We start from the raw sequence: 13,227 nt of genomic DNA, 5'->3' as shown, positions 1-13,227 counted from the left end.
GAAGGAAAAGACTCCACATGAAACTGGGGACCTCTACCTCACCTGGAAGACAGATCAACTTGGCCCTGCCACCTGCACTGTCATGAGAGGCATGGAGAGCAGCGCCCGCGTCCCTCTGGCCGGACCCTGACAATGGCCAGGACCTGGGAGGGCCCTGACGGGAGGAGCTCGGATGCCGGCGGGGTTGCCCCCTCTCTTTCTTCGCGCTGCCCTGGAGTTCGCAGTCTTTGGTTGCCCTCTGACTCCAGATCAGAACACTGGGGGAGACAGTCAAGTGCAACTGTAACTCCAAAGGCAAGAGTGGGCTGTCTGCAGGGGTTCCAGACGGGCTGCGACAAAAGGCCAGCTGTGGGGCCCAAGTCCCGCAGAGATCCCGGGGTTCACTGTTGAACCGCTGGCTCAAGGTGGGGTGCAGCCGGGGAGGAGGGCACCTCAAGAGCTGGGGGCCAAGGTCATTTGCAGAGAGCCTGGGTCTTCACAACCCCTGTGGCTATTCCTGCAAGACCTGGCAACCCCTCTTTTTTGGAATTACACTCTGAATAGTCCCCCCTCTACCTATACCTGGGGATGACAGAGATTTGGGGTGTTTCCGAGCTCTCTACGGCCCTACTGCATGCTGTTTTCTTCTGGTGCCCAGCCTGCCCCCGTGATTTCAGTACCGGAGCCCTGAAATCCCACATCTGGCCACCCAGCCTTCCTCCTCACGTTTCCTTGTCATAAATTTCTTCTTTCCGCTGTCTTTGTCTTCCCTGCGTCCCTGACAATAACTTTCTTGAATTAAAAATTACATTAAACACAGGAATTAATTTGAGAAAGAAATGGCACCTTCACAATCGTATGTATTTCCAAACAGCCTCACAGCAAGCAGAGATTCTCATTCAAAAACACACTGTGTTGGATTCCCCAGCTAAGAGATGTTCTTTCAAAAAAGTCCTTCACTTTTCTTGTTAAGGATATAGGAGGTGTTGTTCATTTTTTGTTTTTATGAATGGCATCTTTTTGTTTCATCATATAATCTAATTGGTTATTGCTAGCGTATATGAGGGTGTTCTTAAAATTTATCTTCACTTACTAATTGGCCTCCATCCTCAATGGCTTTCTTGGTTCTAATGGTTCTGAACGGATTTCTTTTTTTGGTGATGGAGAGGGGGGCAAGCTTCCAGGTAGATAATTGCTTTACCTCGGAATAATAACATCGTTGCCGTTCTGCTTTCTAGTCGTTCTGTCTCTATTTCTTTTTCTTGTTTTACAGAATCATTTAAATGTTCCAGGCAGTGTTACGACACAGAATGTTGGTAAGGATGCTCTTGACTTTCATGCCAAGGCAGTGACTGGCACATCAGCTTTCAAAATAGGTGCTCTCCACGAGGGTGAGGACAAATCGTTAGTGTAGCTTCTGGAGACTTTAAATACCAAAAAAAGAGATTTTAGTATCAGAAATGCATTACATTTTCTCAGATGCATTTTCAGCATCTATTGAGATGATGATATTTATTTTCTTTCTTGACTGTGGATGGGCTGAATGGCATGACTCGGGAGGATTAGGAACAATTTTGATGCTTCTGACACATATTGACAGTGTGTCAGCTGGTCTTCTACTCCATAAATAAAACCTCCTTGTCATGTGCTTTATTCTTTGGAAACCTTGCTGAATTTATTTTTCTTATAATTTACGTAGAATTTGATCTACGTTCCTAATGAGACAGGCCTGTTTGTTTGTTTGTTTCTTTTATCTTCGACAGGTTTTGGTTTATCATTATGACAAACACTGAGGTGTTTTCTCTTTTTCTGAACCAGTTTCTGCGTGATGTTCAAGACGGTCCCCGGCGGGGGAGGCTTTTCCTCAGTCCCCGGGGGAGCGGGCACACCAGGGCTGCTACTTCCTGCCTGAAGGACCCTTGAAAGTAGAAGGGAGTCCCCCGGACAGAGCCCACCTGAAGCCTGACGTTTCTGGAGGCACTTCATGAAACATTTGACGACCATTTTTTCCCAGGCTTTGCTCCTCCTGATTTCGAAATTCTTAGGAGGGAGGAAAGTTACAAGCCATTGAGAGCCCCTGGTCCCCGTGCGGGTCCTGCCTGGGGCCATCTTGGCTTCCCTCTAGTGAGGGCTCGGCCGCTGCTGCGTCTCCCAAGAGGCCCTGGTCACCCTCCACAGGCACCCAGGGGACCGAGGCAGGGGCGGGCGACAGGGATTTAGTTCTACCAGCCCCCTCGCCCACAGGCAGGGAGTGGATGGGGACTTGAACCCACCCCTCCAGGCATCCTGGTGCCTCCCTCCAGCCCTGCCAGATGGGGGACCCCCCCCCCAAGAAACTGGTTCCCTTGTCTTTTATTGACTTTTTCCTCTATTGCATCAGAATCTCCTGAGTAAACGTCCACTTGGGACTGAGATGTGAGAGTCCAGGGGTCTTTGCCAAGGATCGGTGAGGTAACCCTTCCATCTATTTATTTATTTTTTTGGTACTTGGGGACCGGGTAGAAATGCGCAGACACCCATGATCCCCAGAAACCGGGCCGAGGGAAACCGGGCCTCCTGGGAATTGGTCTGGCCTGATTTACGGCGTTCCCGTGAGCCAGGTCAGGGAGCTGAAGTTCACGGCATTTTCTTGGAACCCACGTACTCCTAAATGTCCAGCTCACTGCAAGCCAGTCCCTCTTCCAAGGTGATGTGCAATTCTGCAGTTTCCTAACAAGCAACAAGTGCCAGCTACGTGAAAATAAAGCAACCGGGATGCACCCTGTGTTAGAACGCTTGGCCACCATCACATAGACCTTTTTTTTTTTTTTTAACTCCTATTTATTATCTTTATTAGTTTCATGTTTGAAGTGCTTCAAAGCTTAATTCTACCTAAGTTAACCAGCTCCCCAGTATATACCTGCTTACAAAATTAGATTATGATTTACGCAAAGGCTGGGGAACGACAGCTTGGGCCTGGACCAGGTCCCCTGCTGGAGAGCAGGCAGCACATAGACCTTTACTTTTCCCTTCTTTGATCTGCTGAGTCGATTCATTTTTGTCCCATGCAGGAGGCTACTGGAGGAAGGGGAGTCTGTCCCAGCGGGTCACACCGTTGGAGGAGTCTTGGAAGTGGCCTTTTATCCTTGGCTAAGCCCTGCAGCTGGGCCTCCCCTCTCATCTGTCATCAGGGCTCCTTGAAGGGCCAAGTGTCCACCGTGTCTCACCCCAGAATGAAGAGACAGAGCTGGCTCCACTGTGGCCTGAAACCACGACGGCCTCCAGATGTCCCATCTCCCCAGCCAGGGTTTGCCCACTTGAGTCAAGCCATTGAAGAGCTGGGAAAGCCAGTGAAAGTATTTCCTATTTTCTGCACAGTTTCCTGAGTCTTCCGGTAGGAAGAAAACAGATCACTTCTGGATACCCTGCCATCCTTCATTCATTCATTCATCCTTCATTCATTCATAGAATGCCTTCATGCATTCTACACCAAGCCATGGAAAGAGCGTACATGAGTACTGGCACTCCACAGGGAGGGGTCCAGTGTGGCAGAGAGAGAGGAAATATATCGCAGTAACACAGGTTCACCTGCACCTGGAGGGCTCAGGAGTATGGGAGCCCAGGGCAGGTACCTCTCTACCTGCAGGCATCCGAACGATGATCACCTTGGCCTTGTCAGGGAGGAAGCCACTGTAGGTTCTCCAGGAGAGGAGAAAAGGGCCAGAACGTGTGTCTTCAGAAAAATACCTGCTGGCAGTTGGAAATGGACCAGGGTAGGGGTTGGTGCAGACTGGCACCCAGCAGGGAGAAAGTCAGTGGGCCAGTGTCCAACCATGACACAAATCATTGCAAAAGTTCAGCCTTTTGTTTAGAAGCATAGGGACACTGCAACGTCTCCTCGGGCTGCATCCTACCATTTTTTCCATTCTTTTGCAAAAGAAGAACATTAAATAACTAAATTGGACTTTTTAAGCCCCAGTAATGTGAGACTGAAGAGGAACACTGCACTTGCAATTAAGATAACCACAAGAGGAAAGGCGAGGGCTTTAAGCAAATGAGGTTTCCATTGTACTGGACTCGGTAACGCAGGAGGCGTTAACGAAAGTGCCTAGAGACAGCCGTGTCCTCACACTGTGGCTTCCCTTGAACAGTGGTGGCGGCTAACCGCCCCCCATCCACCCGGAGTTGCCAGCCTCGGTCCGCCATTCCTCAAGAAACCCGTCATTTGGGAAGATGTCCCCACCCATCATCATCTTGCCAGGGGCCCCGCGTCTTCCAGAAGGGCTCCTAACTTCTCCAAGACACAGACCGAGTCCCAGCCTGGTGTAGAACTGCAAGTGAATTATGATTTTTTTCCCTGAAGAAATATGATCAGCAAGATTAGAGCGAGTTACAAAACAGCTTTGAGAGGATGCAGAGTCCCCAGGTTTGGGGATGGGGACAGTAGACCAGAGAAGCCCAGGCTTCCAGCCTCTCCCAAGTGAGAGCTGAAAAAACACACTTCGTTATTTTGTTTCTGGCGTTGAGATGTTCCAGAACATTCCTTACAGGCTCACTTATCAAATCTTTCAAAGATAAATGTGACTTTTGGTCGGGTTTGGCTTCTGTCTCCCCGGCGGGGTGACTTGGTAACACATAGTTGTGTAGGGGGACATGCAGGTGTGGATTTCTGCTGTCTTCCCAGCCTGCCGCCTCCAGCCAGCCCCACCCGTCCCCCACGCACACCCCACCCTCTGGGTGCTCTCAAGCTCCGTCCCCTCCACGTGGGGCTCCTCTGGCCACTCCCTGCCCAGTCCTGCTAACCCTTGATCTTGGCGGGATCCCTCACTCCATTCAATCATCTGCTCAAGTCGCCTCTTCAGAGAAGCCTTAAGTGACCGCCGTGACACCAGCCTCCTGCCACCCCCCTCCCCGTCCCCGGCTTTATTTTCCTGGACAGCACCTGTGACTACTGACCTGACATCTGCTTCTTAGTGTGTTTCCTGCCTGCTGTCCCAGGCCAAGCTCCGTGGTGGCGAGGACCATCTTTCTCTTCCCGGAATCCCAGCCTCTAACTTGGAGGCCAGCACACAGACAGAGCTCAATAAATTTCTGCCGAACGAAGGACCGAGTCCACCGAAGTGCCGCACCTTTGTCTGGCCTTCCCATGATGTCCAGGAGATAAATCCACCGCTTCTTTGTTTGCAAACCACTGTCACAGCACGCTGACGTCCGGCATCATAACTGGTGGCTTACCTATCTGTCTCCCTGGCTGGGTGGGGCGGCGGGGGGCAACTCCTCCACGGGAGAGACCAAATCATGATCGCCTTTAGTCTCCAGCCCCAAATATAAGGGCTTCAAACAGTCAGCGCTCAACAAATGTGTGTGCAATGTGAAGTCAGGGCTCTGAAGAAACAACTGCATCGCTTAATCCCCGCTATTCTGAACTACCCCACGCAGTGTGTGCTCTGGGCTGTATGTCTGCGACCTCAGATTTGCCACCTGCAGGAGGGGGGGAGACACGGTCCAGAAGGTGAACTGCCGTCTGCCGGGCCCGACGTGCCCGCCTCCCCCACCCCCCAGGCATGTCTTATTTAATAATTCTCCGTTCCAAGAACATCCAAGGCCTTTTGTTTGAATGACCTTAAAGATACATATCTGCATCAAAGTAACAGACATTGAATGCACTAAAAGAAACAGGATCCCACTTCCCTCCATCGGGTTGGCCAAAAAGTTACCAAATCTAAATGCAGATGAACAAAAAAGATGCCTGAGTCCTGGCCTTACAGCTCAGACCACTGTCAGCCCAGAATTCCTGCCCCTGGAAGGAAGGTAAAATGAGCAAACCAAATGGCTTTTGCCTGGGCCAGCCTCCAAGTCCAAGGGCCCAAAAGTTGTCCAAGACTAACCCAAGACTCTTAGCTAGGGACCCTCAGGGGGATTTGACACCAGCAGATCGTGGAGGGAGTGGGCAAGGCAGGACCCTTGGTGGGGACCCACTGCCCAACACCTGTTCCTCTTTGCATCAATATGACAGAAACACCTCCTGAAAGTTTTTTTTTTTAGTAATTGTAGTAAAAAACACATAGCATAACATACTACTATAGATAACCAACAGGGACCTACTGTACAGCACAGGGAATTATACTCAATATTTTGTAATAACCTATAAGGGAAAAGAATCTGAATATATATATATTTACAATATCTTGTTAGTTCAGGTGTACGGCATAGTGATTCAGTTATACATACGAATATAGAATATATTCTACATATGTATAGAATCAGTGAATCACTGTGCTGTATACCTGAAACTAACAAGATACCATAAATCAACTATATTTCAATTATTTTTAAATGTGAAAAAAAAAATACAGAGCATAAAATTTACCATCTTTACCATTTTAAGTGTATAGTTCAGTAGGGTTTAGAATATCTACACAGCTGTGAAATCAACCTCTAGAACGTTTTCATCTTGAAAAACTGAAACTCTATACCCATTAAACAACATCTCCCGTTTTCCCCTCTGCCCAGCCTCTGTCTTAGGAGTCTGACACTCTAGGGACCTCATATAAGTGGAATCAGACAGTATTTGTCTTTCTGTGTCTGGCATATTTCACCCAGCCTAATGTCCTCAAGGTTCATCCAAGTTGGTTCCTGTGTCAGAATTTCCTTCCTTTTTAAGGCTGAATAGTATTCCATCATATGGATAAACTACATTTTGTTGGTCCATTCAACCCTCAGTGAATATTTAGGTTGCTCCCACCTTTTGGCTGTCGTAAATGATGCCGCTATGAATATGGTGTACAAATATCTCTTGAAAGACCCTGCTTTCAGTTCCTTTGGGTGTTTACCCAGAAGAGGAGTTGCTAGATCACCTGGTAATCCCACCTCTAAGTTGTTGAAGAACCTCCATACTGTTTTCCACGGCAGCGGCACCCTTTTACGTTCCCACCAATGGTGCACAAGGGCTCCAGTTTCTCTACCTCCTTGCCAACACTTGCTGCTTTTCTGCTCTGTGGCAGTAGCCATCCTAATGGGTGTGAGGTGGTACCTTACTGTGGATTTGATTTGCATTTATCTCATGATGAGTGACGTTGAGCATCTTTTCCTGTACTTGTTGGCCATTTGTATATCATCTTTGGAGAAACGTCTATTCAGGTATTTTGCCCATTTTTAAACCCGATCTTTATCGTCATTGTTGTCAAGTTTAGAAGTGCTTCATATATTCTGGACATTAACCCTCTCAGATACACAATTTGCACATATATTCTCCCCTCCGTAGCTGCCTTTGCACTCTGTTCATTGTGTCCTTTCACGCACAGAAGAGTTTTAAGTGGATGGAGTCCCGTTTGTCTATTTTTGCTTGCGTTTGTCTGTCTCCTGAAAGTTTTACTGAGAGAGCCCAGATTGTTCTTTTTGGATGGATAAAATTCCATCTCCATGGGATAAACAAGCCGCAGCAGCGGCAGCCGGTGCCAGCACTTCTTGTGAAGTCCCTCGCGCTCTTGACTGATTTCCCTCCTGTGCCCTCGAGTCCACGGTGCCCCCTCCTCAAGTGAGCCACGCACTCGCTGCTGCCTCTCCGTGGAGTCCTCCCCGGGTTCTGCCTCTGCGCAAAACAACTTCACCTTCAGGCATCTGCATCCCCCATGCCCACTCCACATGATCTGATTGCCCACGGACACCACGGTCCACCCGCGCTGACCACACGGTGCCCCCCCATCACCAGTGTCAGCGCGGGCAGGGCCCACAGCGCAGGGCGTATGGCTGCAGCCGTGCTGAGATATTGCATTTGTTCCTTCCTCATCCCCTGCCTCTCCACACCCCCACCCCATCGCCGGACTGTCTTCGGGACTTGGTGGGTACAAGCCCCGGCACACAGGGCTCCCCCAGTACTCTCCAAGCCATCAGACTACGTCCTGTCCATGCCGAGCCCGGATAGCCACATCTGCGTGTTGGGGGGGACAGAGGAGAGCATGGGGACCCTGGTCCCAGAGAATCACCCGCTCAGAACACAGCGTATCTCACAGATAGAGCCACGGCCAGAGCCGCTTTGCTGCCCACCCCACCCCCCAGCATCTTCTGTCTTCTGAGGACCAGCTAGGGTTCCTGTGGTCCAGCCGCTGATGGTGTGATGGAGTGACGGTGAGGAGAGGAGACCCCAGTCCGGGCTGATCCTGCCCACAAGTTCTGTGTGACGTAGCACCCTCCCCTTGCTGAGACCCACTGCCTCACCTCTGAACCAACACCCACTGGGCTCGGGTTTTGCCCAGTGTGTACCAGCTCCAGGCAGGTGGCAGTTTTGGGGCTTGGAGCCCACCAGCTCTAGACGCCATCCCAGAGAAGGGCCCTGGGGCCTCGGCAGATGATGCCCAAGGGCCCTGGAGTCCTCCAGGAGCCTCGGGCTGGTGCAGCCAGAGGGGTCCCAGTGACTCGGGCTTACATCTGAGGGACTCATGTCTGGTCTATGTTGGTCTGTGTTTCTCAGGAGAGGTGGTCCAGGAGTGCCAGCTGCCTCCCCGGGCTTCCGTTAACTCCATTCCTTCTTTCAGCCAACCTTTCACTCCCTGTGAAGAGCCTCACTCGGCTGCGGGGGGGCCGGCCTGGTGCCTCGGTCCTGCCGGGTGTCACGTCTGGCTCCTCCTCTTTCTGGCCCCCACCTGGCACATCCCTGCCCTTTGGTTCCCAGGTGTCCTCCTGCCCGCATCATCCAGGCCTTTGGGGATGCGCCCAGAGACCCCTGGGAGGGATGCTCTGCCCCCGGCCTCCCAGCCCGCCCATCAGCTTCTTTCTGGTGAGGACGCTGTTGCATTTCAGCCCTGGGTTCGAGGCGTTTCCCAGGGGCGGCAGGATGACGTTCAGCGCACAGCTGGCGGCTGTCCTGTCCACCCAGCGCTCAGCCTCCGGATGCCGTTTGCTGGCAACTAGCCCCGAGCAGGCAGGCCGGGCATTCCGCAGCCCTGCGGTAAATGCTCTCTTCTGTTTTCCCGAAGGGTACCCAGCCTCGACTCTCTCCCATCACAGCCCACCCGACCCCAGGAGCCGGGCTGGGGTTCTCCTTATTGCGCCCCTACCTTCAAAGCCACTGCATAAAGCCTGGTGAGAAATGGGTATTTTACTGAGTGTGTGTGTGTCTGTGTGTTTGTGTGTGCTGAGGGCAGAGGAGATAGCACATAGTGTACAGCACTTCAATCCTCCAATCACAAACCACAACCCCGCCCCCCCAGATCCAGATGTATCTCGTCCCGCTCTTCTCCCCTCTGCTAGGATGCTCTGAAGAAGCTTCTCTCCCTCTCTCTCTCTCCCCCCCCACTTCCCTCTTCACCCCCTCCTTCTGCAGAGAGTTCAGGAGCTGTGTTCCCTCCAATGTCACAGCCCGCTTCCGGCAAACTGCCACAGGCTTCTAGGATGGGAAGGCTCTTACAGGGAGAGGCCGACTCTGTTCTCAGCAAACTCAAGGTCCCCCAGCTGCCAGGAGCGTTCCCCTCAGAAGGCAGCGAGGGAACTATAAATCACCGACACTTTTTCCTGTCACAAGAGAAAATGTGCTTTTGTATCACAGACACAGCATAATTTCTTTGTGTACCTGGTAGGGAAACGGAGGGTCCTCCTGCAATCCCCTCCCCTGCATTTGTGCATCATACAAACACACCCTGTGTACAAACCACATGCCCGGCCTCGGGCTGGGCCAGGCGGGTGGAAGTACAAGCAAGACGTGGTCTCGGGGGCACTCGAGAGATACTGGGCAGTCAGACGCGCCTGGAGAGAGTTACAGCAACAGGGCCACTGTGAGGGGAGCATGGGGGGGTCACAACAAATGCCACAGTCCCCCCAGAGAAGGGGACATGGGACGGGGGTACCAGAGGGGTGGAGGTGGGGGCACACTAGCACAGAGCATGAGGAGACGGGATGTTTTCAGGACGCAACGCTAAGATTTGCTCATTCACTCCACCTGTTCCAACGGAACACCTGCTCCCGGCAGCTCCCCTGCAGGTGCAGAGCACCGCGTGAAAGGGACAGACCTGCCCCCCTGGTGGAGCTGATCGGGGAGAATGCCCGGGGCTAAAAGTGCGCAGAAGCTGCAGCCACGGGGTAACCTGGAGCAGCGCTGAGGGCAGGGGATGGGGCGGCGGGATGGCTAAAGAATCGACATTCGACGGGGACCAGGGGAGGCGGCACTTTGTGCGCCATGTTACGAATACTTCTCCATCAACCATGGAGGTGATTAGATGAGATCAGTGACTTGCAAACATGCCCTGGCTGACTAGGTGACGGATGTCCTGAACCAAAGGGTAACACTACACACCTACCAGGAGGGCCACAACCCAGACCGCTGACATCACCAAAGGCTGGTGAGGATGTGGAACCACAGGAACTCTTGGTCAGTGCTGGCGGGGTTGCAGAATGGTGCAGCCACTTTGGAAGAGAGTTTTATGGTTTCTTACCAAACTAAACCTATTCTTTCACCCTGTGATCCAGCAAACGTACTCCTTGGTATTTACCCAAAGGAGTTGAAAACTTATGTCCACACCAAAACCCACACGTGGATGTTTTTACAAGTTTTATTCATAATTGCCAAAAACTTGGAAGTAACCAAGATGTCCTTCAGTAGGTGAATGGATAAATAAACCGTGGCACATCAGACAATGGAATGTTATTCAACACTAAAAAGAAATGAGCTATCAAGCCCTGAAAAAACATGGGGGAACCTTAAATACACACCACTAAGAGAAAGAAGCCCATCTGAAAAAGCTCCATACTGTATGATTCCAACTGTATGACATTCTGGAAGAGATAAAGCTATGGAGACAGTAAAAAGATCAGGAGTTGCCAGGGGTTGGGGGAATGTAAGGGTGAAAAGACAGAGCACAGAGGATTTTTAGGGCAGTGAAACTGTTCTGTATGACCCTACAATGGTGGGCACACATCATTATACATTTGTCCAAACCCACAGGATGCACCACACCAAGAGTGAACCCTGATGTCAACCGTGGACTCTGGGGGATGATGACGTGTCCGTGCAGGTCCATCAGTTGTGACAAATGCTCCGCTCTGGTGGGAGAGGCTGCGTGTGGGGGGTGGCGGATGGTATGTGGGAAATCTCTGTACTTCCCCCTCAATTTTGCTGTGAAAATTAAACTGCTCTTAAAAAGTAGTTGAATAAAAAGGATAAATTAAATAAACAAAAATTTTTAAAAGAACGACCCTGAGAGAGCAGACTACAGGTCCTAAGACGGGCCCAGAAGAAGGGCCCCAACCGTCCCCTGCCGGGCAGGGCACTAAGTGACAGGAAATGTTCCCTTACTGGGAACCACATGTGATCCACGCTGGCATTGCGTAGACAGTGGGGAGTCTTCCCTACTGACAGAGAGCATTACCTCTGCTTATTTATTTACACCACACATTTAAACAGGTAGCAGGGATTCTCTGGGTTAGAAAGAACGTGTTTCTAATACCACAGCAACAAAACAAGCTCCGGTGACAAGTCAAGGTTCACCTCGTCCCCAGGCTCTGTAAGTTCAGAGGCTTCACCCCTGGCTAGTGGGTTGATGCCCAGGAGGGTAACCTGGGTTGGGGAGGGGTGTAATCCATTTCTGGACCTGGGGCTCCCGTGTTCAGGCTGAATCACGCCCAGCCTGCCTTGCCGAATCCTGACAGCACAGAAACAGAAACGCACAGGTGCGGCGACGAGAGTGGGGGGCGGCCGGAAACAGAATCACTCTCCCCCCTGCAGAGGGCTGCATGGGCTCCCGCAGGCAGTGGGCAGGGGCGCAGGAAATGCCACCGGTGCCCAGCCAGCATCCAGGTCCAGCCCTTGCTCCCTCCCCAGGGAGTGGCATGTGGGGGTCCCCACCTCGTCTGAAATAGAGATCCCCAGTGTGACCACCCATCCCAGGGACAGGAGGCGGGCCACACCTGACGTCGAGGGGGAGTCTCACGTTTCAGACCACCTGCTGAAGGCACAGAAGGCGTGGGTGCAATCCTGGCTCCGCCCACTGCTAGCTAGATGGTCTCAGCTAAGGCCCCTCAGTTTCCCCATCGGGGCATCGGGAGTAAGAGCACCCACCTGACTGGGCCATTTTCAGGATTAAAATAACTCTACGTGCCAAGTGCCGGGACCCGTAAACGCTCCGCATCTCAGCCTCAGTGAACACCCTCACTGGTCTTCCTTTGCTCCCTGAGCTTCTCTGGGGCCGCGTGGCTCCTCTCTTTGTACCAGTCTGGGGGGAGGGAGGAGGGCCCTCACATCACCACGCGGCCAGGCCTGCGGTGGGAGGCACCCCTCCGAGCCACCCCCAAACCTCGGTGCCACCCAGCTGCACCTGGCGGGCTTCAGAAACCCCCTTCCGGGGCACACAGGAGCTCGGAGAAGGGGGCTGCTTGAGGGGAGGTGTCCAACAGGCACTTCAGAAGGGGCCGAGCGCAGGGCACGGAACAATGTCCCTCCTATGCTCCTGCAGGCTGGGCAGGGTGCACCGAGGGGCGGGTGGACCCCAGGCAGGGGAGACCCTGAAAGCAGCCAAGGCCTGCACCCGCCTCCCCCAGACCCGTCTCGGCCCGGCTGTGCCCCATGGCACCAGCTTCCCTGCCCGGGTCCCAGCTGGTCTAGGCCCCGGCCTGGGTGCAGACCTCCTGCGCCCCTGTTCCCCTTGCCCAGGCTGACCCTCGGGAGCAGGGCGCTGCCTCCTGCCCTGTGCTCCTGGCGCCCCATTCGGGCCTTCCTGCTCTGTTTATTTGCACAGCCAGAAGACAAAAAGCCATCGCTCTGACTCACTCATGCTCCCCCGTCGGCTCTGATTCATGCAGGAGGCCCACGGCGGGGACTAACCCAGCCGTTAGCCTCCTGGTTTCTTTATGTCTCTACGGCAAAGGCAACTGCGGTTTCGGATTGAGAATTCAAGCACAGCTCACTGCACCCGCGAGCTCACGGGCGTACTGCAGAGGACAGACAGCCTGGAGGGAAGTGCCTGCCCAGGGCTCTCCCTCCTGGAGACCTCAGAGCCGCTTCACCCGGCGGTGATGGAAACTTACAAACATTTCCGTCGTCCTTCTGAAAAGGATTTGGCCATCTGGCAAGGGTGGTCCCGGAATGTGCCAGAAGTATGCATCCGACGCAGCCCAGGGTGTGAAAGAAGACAGCCTCAGAGCAAATTAGATTATGGTTTAGAACTGGAAAGGAAATGTGAGACTCAGAGCTGGGGGCTCAGCCCAGGGACACTAGGTTGGGAGGTGCAGGTGTGATTCAGATAGTAGACGAGGCTGCAAACCACCGGGGTCCAGGCTTCT

The 13,227-nt window shown here is 52.6% G+C and overlaps 1 protein-coding gene across 1 annotated transcript in view; it reads right to left on the bottom strand.

Moving 5' to 3' along the window:
• The window catches only part of TWIST2 (twist family bHLH transcription factor 2), a 50,454-nt gene that overhangs the window by 23,011 nt on the left and 14,216 nt on the right, over window positions 1–13,227 (bottom strand). The window lies entirely within an intron of this gene.

Source organism: Balaenoptera ricei, chromosome 7, assembly GCF_028023285.1.
Source record: "Balaenoptera ricei isolate mBalRic1 chromosome 7, mBalRic1.hap2, whole genome shotgun sequence".
NCBI lineage: Eukaryota > Metazoa > Chordata > Mammalia > Artiodactyla > Balaenopteridae > Balaenoptera > Balaenoptera ricei.
Note: the sequence above shows the minus strand (reverse complement) of the source record. Positions and strands in the feature narration are given on the sequence as shown.